Below are 6,037 nucleotides of genomic sequence, written 5' to 3'. Positions count from 1 at the left end.
TGGCTCATTGTGAGAGAAGGGCCTGTCCCTGTTGTGTTGAGAACTGTTCTCTGTTCTATGTATTCCCATCTGACATGTTGGTCCATGGCATCCTCTTGTGCCACAACTCGTCCACTCTCTGGGTAGAGGAGCAAAAGCTCAGGTTCCATCTTGGTAGCACCAGCCTAATGGCATGAACACTGATTTCTCCTTCTGGTAATTTTTCTCTCCCCCTTTCATCTTCTTTTATTCCCCACTCTGGCCTCTTACCACTTCTCCTCATCTACCTATCACCTCCCCCTGGTACTCCTTCTTCTTCCCTTTCTCCCGTGGTCCACTTTCCTCTCCTATCAGATTCCTTCCTCTCCAGCCCTTTGCCTTTCCCATGCACCTGGCTTCACCTATCAACTTCCAGCTAGTCCTCCTTCCCCTCTCCCTATCTTTATATTCTCGCATCTTCCCCCTTCCTCTTCAGTCCTGAATAAGTGTCTCGGCCCAAAATGTCAGCTGTTTACATCAGAAAGATAGGTGCATTTGATTACACAACAGATAACTGGATAGTGTACACTGAATGAATTGAGCAGTATTTTGAAGCAAATGAAATCACCAATGAAAGTTGAGTGCCAGTGTTACTGAATGCAATGAGTGGAAAATTGTACAGTTTGCTTAGAAGTTGGACTGCTCACACCAAACCAGCCAGAATCAGCTTTTTTCATTTTACCAGTGGTTCCAGTAGCCAAGAAGGATGGGTTCTCAGGTTCTGTGGGGATTTTAAGGCCATCATTAACCCAGTTCTGAAAGTAGATCAATGCCCTTTGCCCGTGATAGAGGATATTTTTGCAAACATTTCTGGAGTGAAACACTTCAGCAATGTAGAGTTAGCTGCAGCTTACTTACAGATGACAAGGGAAGCAGAGTCCAATATGTTTCTCAAAATAAACACTCCCAAAACACTTTATCATTGTGATAATCTTATTTCTGAAGTAGCATCTGCACCCTCACCCTGTCAGAAAGTGATGGGCCATGTGCTGCAAGGCTGTCCATGTACCTGAATGACATACTTGTTTCCAGTGAGTGTGACAAAAATCTTAAGACTGTGTTAAAAATGTTAGAAGATTATGGGCTCAGAACACAACAGAAGTATGAATTCTTTAAACCAAATATCACTTATTGTGGTCACACCATTGATGCACAAGAATTACACAAGTGTTCTGAGATCATTCAAGAAGCAGTGGATGTCCCAAATTCAAAAGGGCACGCCACAGTTGTGGTCCTTTTTAGGATTTGTCAATAACTGGAGTTCAACCCGGAGAAGTGTGAGGTGCTACACTTTGGAAGGACAAACTCCAAGGCAGAATACAAAGTAAATGGCAGGATACTTGGTAGTGTGGAGGAGCAGAGGGATCTGGGGGTACGTGTCCACAGATTTCTGAAAGTTGCCTCACAGGTGGATAGGGTAGTTAAGAAAGCTTATGGGGTGTTAGCTTTCATAAGTCGAGGGACAGAGTTTAAGAGTCGTGATGTAATGATGCAGCTCTATAAAACTCTGGTTAGGCCACACTTGGAGTACTGTGTCCAGTTCTGGTCACCTCACTATAGGAAGGATGTGGAAGCATTGGAAAGGGTACAGAGGAGATTTACCAGGATGTTGCCCAGTTTAGAGAGTATGCATTATGATCAGAGATTAAGGGAGCTAGGGCTTTACTCTTTGGAGAGAAGGAGGATGAGAGGAGACATGATAGAGGTGTACAAGATAATAAGAGGAATAGATAGAGTGGATAGCCAGTGCCTCTTCCCCAGGGCACCACTGCTCAATACAAGGGGACATGGCTTTAAGGTAAGGGGTGGGAAGTTCAAGGGGGATATTAGAGGAAGGTTTCTTTACTCAGAGAGTGGTTGGTGCGTGGAATGCACTGCCTGAGTCAGTGGCGGAGGCAGGTACACTAGTGAAGTTTATGAGAATACTAGACAGGTATATGGAGGAATTTAAGGTGGGGGCAGGGTTTGAGGGTCGGCACAACATTGTGGGCTGAAGGGCCTGTACTGTGCTGTACTATTCTATGTTCTATGTAACTGTAACAGGTTCCTGCCAAACCCAGCTGTACTCCACCCCTTGAACTCATCTCTACAGATCGGGAAGAAATGGCAGTGGACAAAGCAGTGTGAAATAGCTTTCCGGAAGACAAGGGAAATGGTGATGTCAAGCACTGTGCTCTCACATTATGATCCACAAGGTCCAGTGAAGCTTGCCTGTGATGCCTCACCTTATGGTATAGGTGCAGTCATGTCACGTTCTGAGTGATGGAAGTGAATGCCCCATTGCCTTTTCATCACGTCCCCTGACTGCCGCAGAGGAAAATTATGCATAGATTGACAGGGAGGGTTTGAGTCTGGTTTGGGCATAAAACATTTCAACCAGTATTTGTGATGGAGGGAGATTACCCTCAATCGCTAGTGTCCATTTTCAATCCACAGACGGGTGTTACAGTAACTGCAGCAGAACTAATGTAAGGTCAGGTCACTCGTCTGAGTGCTACTGGTACCATGTAACCCAGTACCACCTGTCGCATGGTCGGGTGGTCGGCGACTAAACCGGCTCCCCCACCAGGCTTGCCTTGTGAGGAGGGAGCAGGGTGGCTAGACACCTTGCAGGATGATAAACAAGACCTGTCAAAGGGCAAATGAACCCTCTCGTAGGGTCAACAGCCTTCTAGCAAACGTGTCGTGATGCATCCCTTGCATCGAAGCTTGGTCTGGCTATTCACTGCAACAGAACTCCCCCAACCGTCTTGGACCCCTCCATGCCATTGGATCCAGGAAGGGATGTCGAGAGGGTGGGTCTGGACCTGTGCAACCCCCTATTCACCTAAAATCCATTCATGCACATGCTGTTCCTTCCTAACTGAAAAGAACCATCATCATCCTATGGGATGGATAGTGAGAGAGAGAGAAAGTGTAAAGACAGGCTCTGTTTCTTGGGGGACACAGTTACAAGATCAAATTCAAAAGGACAACAAATCATTGAAATGATGATGGATTGTCCCCTTTATCCTTGGAAAAGAAAATATCTGAAAAATTTTCAACAGAGGGCATGTTCTCCCAAAAGAGGACGTACTCTCCCAAATGCAGAATGAAAGTGTCCCCACTCTGCCTGAGATAATCCAAAGGGAAAGGAGAAAAGACCTCACACTGTCTCAGGTCTACATGGCCATCAAAAATGGCTGGAATGTGCAGCAGAAATTCCAGTTCCTCCATTGTTGTCTGTGCCAGGTGAACTTCCCCGGACAGGGGTTGACTCATGTAGGAATTGTGAGTTGTTGTACCACCTAAGCTGAGAGCTAAAGTTTTGGAGGAGCTACATGCCAGTCATCTAGGCATGGTGAAAACTGAAAGTGTTGGCTTGGTGGCCTGAAATGGGTCAGCAGATTGAATAACTTGCTATACACTGTTTGGGATGCCAACACATCCAGAAGATGCCAAGAGCAGCGCCTCTCCATCCCTGGGAATGGCCTGCATTACCCTGGCAGACCACTCATGGGAACAAATTTCTTGGTCATAGTGGATGCAGCTACAAGGTGGCCAGAAGTGTTCCCAGTAGCCTCCACTACGGCCTCGCACATTGTTGATGCATTCAGAAGGCTCTTCGCGAGGAGTGGTGTTCCAGAACTTTTAGTAACAATGGACCATAATTTGTGGAAGGGTCAATCCTGAAAATGAATGGAAGAAGACATATTACATCTGCACTGTACTACCAAGGTACAAATGACTTGGCAGAAAGATGAGTGTAGAGAACACACTGCAAGCAATACCAGCAGAATGCATTACACCGACTCTGAAACAGAAGCTTGCCAATTTCCTCCTTGCGTATCACAATGCAGCACACTCCACAAACAATAACTCACTAGCAATGGCGTTCCTGGGTTGTCCCCTGCCCTCGCTCTTGCATCTCCCCAACTCACACTCAGAATGAATATGCAGGATAAACTGGTGAGACAAATTGAGGGCTCTTCAAACACAGGAGGTTTGATTTTTCACTCCTGGACAAGCAGAGGTTAATACAGAGGTGATCAAAAGTGAGTGCTTGGAAATACTAAGGACAGAACTGGTTTCAGAATTGAAGCCAATATGCTTTCAGCGGATTCCTTGCGCAGTCTGCACCTTGGATCTTTTCTAGTGATAGCCTCCTGCTTCTGTTGCTCTTGTGACCAGCACCTGTTCTTGTGCAGCCATGAGCAGTGCCTCTGTGCTGTCCCTCAGCCCTGCCATTTCCAGCCATAGGTAGGACTTTGTGTCAGCCATTTCTGATATCTGGTGATGGTGCATCCCGTGGAGTGACTTGTCCTGCCAAGGCCTCTGGTCCTCTGGCTCTGCTTCACCCACTTCCATTTCGAAATCCACTGCCTATTGTTTGAGGTATTCTCTTAGCAGGTTGTCCTTAGGGGCCGTCTTCCTGACATGCTCATAGATGTTTCATGTTTCTTCCAGGACTGGGGCCTCAACGCTTCCAAGACCCCGACCTCCTTTATTCTGATGGGTGTACAGTTGCTCAATGTTGGAATTTGGGTGGAATCCTCCATGTATTGTTAATAGCTTCCAGAAACTATTATAACTATATATATAATGACTAGAAAGCAATACTTTACATACTTGAGCTGAGATGCATTCTATATTGAGTTGTTTATGGACAAGCAGGGAGGAGCATAAAGTATTATTGTAAATATATAGTTTGATTAAGTATTCATTCTTTGTTTACATAATTCATTATGAGTTATATGCAGACATCCCACCCTGCAAAAGCTCAATTCAGAGAGGTAGCACCATCAATTTGCGGGAGACTTCCGGGAGAGGTGGGATGTCTGCAATAGAGTAGCTCCTTAGCAGCTAGCCAGCTAGTTTAAATAACGTTAGTTAAGCTAATGAATGAATGACACCTGTTAAACTCACCTCAACATGTCTTTTACAGTCTTAACCCACCATGGGCAATGGAAATGTCACTGCTGCAAACAGTGCAGCGAGCAACACTGTCATTATTTTCGACCCCTATTAGGTAGGGGTACACTTTAGGGTAGTCTGGGGTGACGTACGTTTTATATTTTCTTTTTTTGGAACACGCTGCTATCACGGGCTCTCTCTCTCCCTCACGCTCGCTCTCTCTTGCTCTCTCTCTCTCACGCTCTCTCGCTTGCTCGCTCCCAAAAATATCGATTTCCGGGATATTGTATATAATTTGTGGGCATCAGGGAGCCACTATCAATATATGGGAGACTCCCGGAACTTCCAGGAGAGGTGGGATGTCTGTATATGCAAGAAGTACATGAATGGCATACGTCATGACACCACCCCATTAAATAAAAAAGGAAGGAAAACTGACTCCAGTGTTTTTTTTTCATTTAGTTTCTGGAGTTACAAAACATAACAGAAAGCAGTTTGAGAAAAAGACTGACTGACAAATAGTCTTTGTCTTCTATTGCTCTATGAACAGAGACCCTATGCAGGTAATTACTTGAGTTGGCTTTATTCCAATTGAATTGAGTTCCAATTGAATGCAACAGTGCAAGAACAAGGTTTGAAAATTCAGTTCCCTGGCACTTGTTGTTTGATTGTGGTGTGCAATTGCAGGGATACAGTATACGATTACACTACAGTACATATTGTGCTGCGGGCTGACACAGCTGCTAGAATGTGAAGGACTCTATATTGCTGAAATGGGGCACTGCTTTCTTCCTCCACTGAGTTTAGCATCATGAAGGATCCCACCAGGATTACCTGAACATCAAACACTGACAAACTAGATGTTGATTCTGCACAAGGAGTTTTGGTCAGATGAATTCTGTTCTCAGACCTGGAAATTCCTACGAAGGGCCATTAACCTGAAATTTTAAGTTTGTTTCAGTCTCCACACATATAACCAGACTGACTAAGTCATCTCCATTCCTGTTTCCCTTTCTCACTCTATCTCCTTCCCTGCCCATCACCTCCCTCTGGTGCTCCTTGCCCTTCCCTTTCTTCCATGCCCTTTTACCCTCTCCTATCATCTCTTCATCCACCTCTTTCACCA

Source organism: Mobula birostris, chromosome 10, assembly GCF_030028105.1.
Source record: "Mobula birostris isolate sMobBir1 chromosome 10, sMobBir1.hap1, whole genome shotgun sequence".
Taxonomy (NCBI): domain Eukaryota; kingdom Metazoa; phylum Chordata; class Chondrichthyes; order Myliobatiformes; family Myliobatidae; genus Mobula; species Mobula birostris.
Note: the sequence above shows the minus strand (reverse complement) of the source record.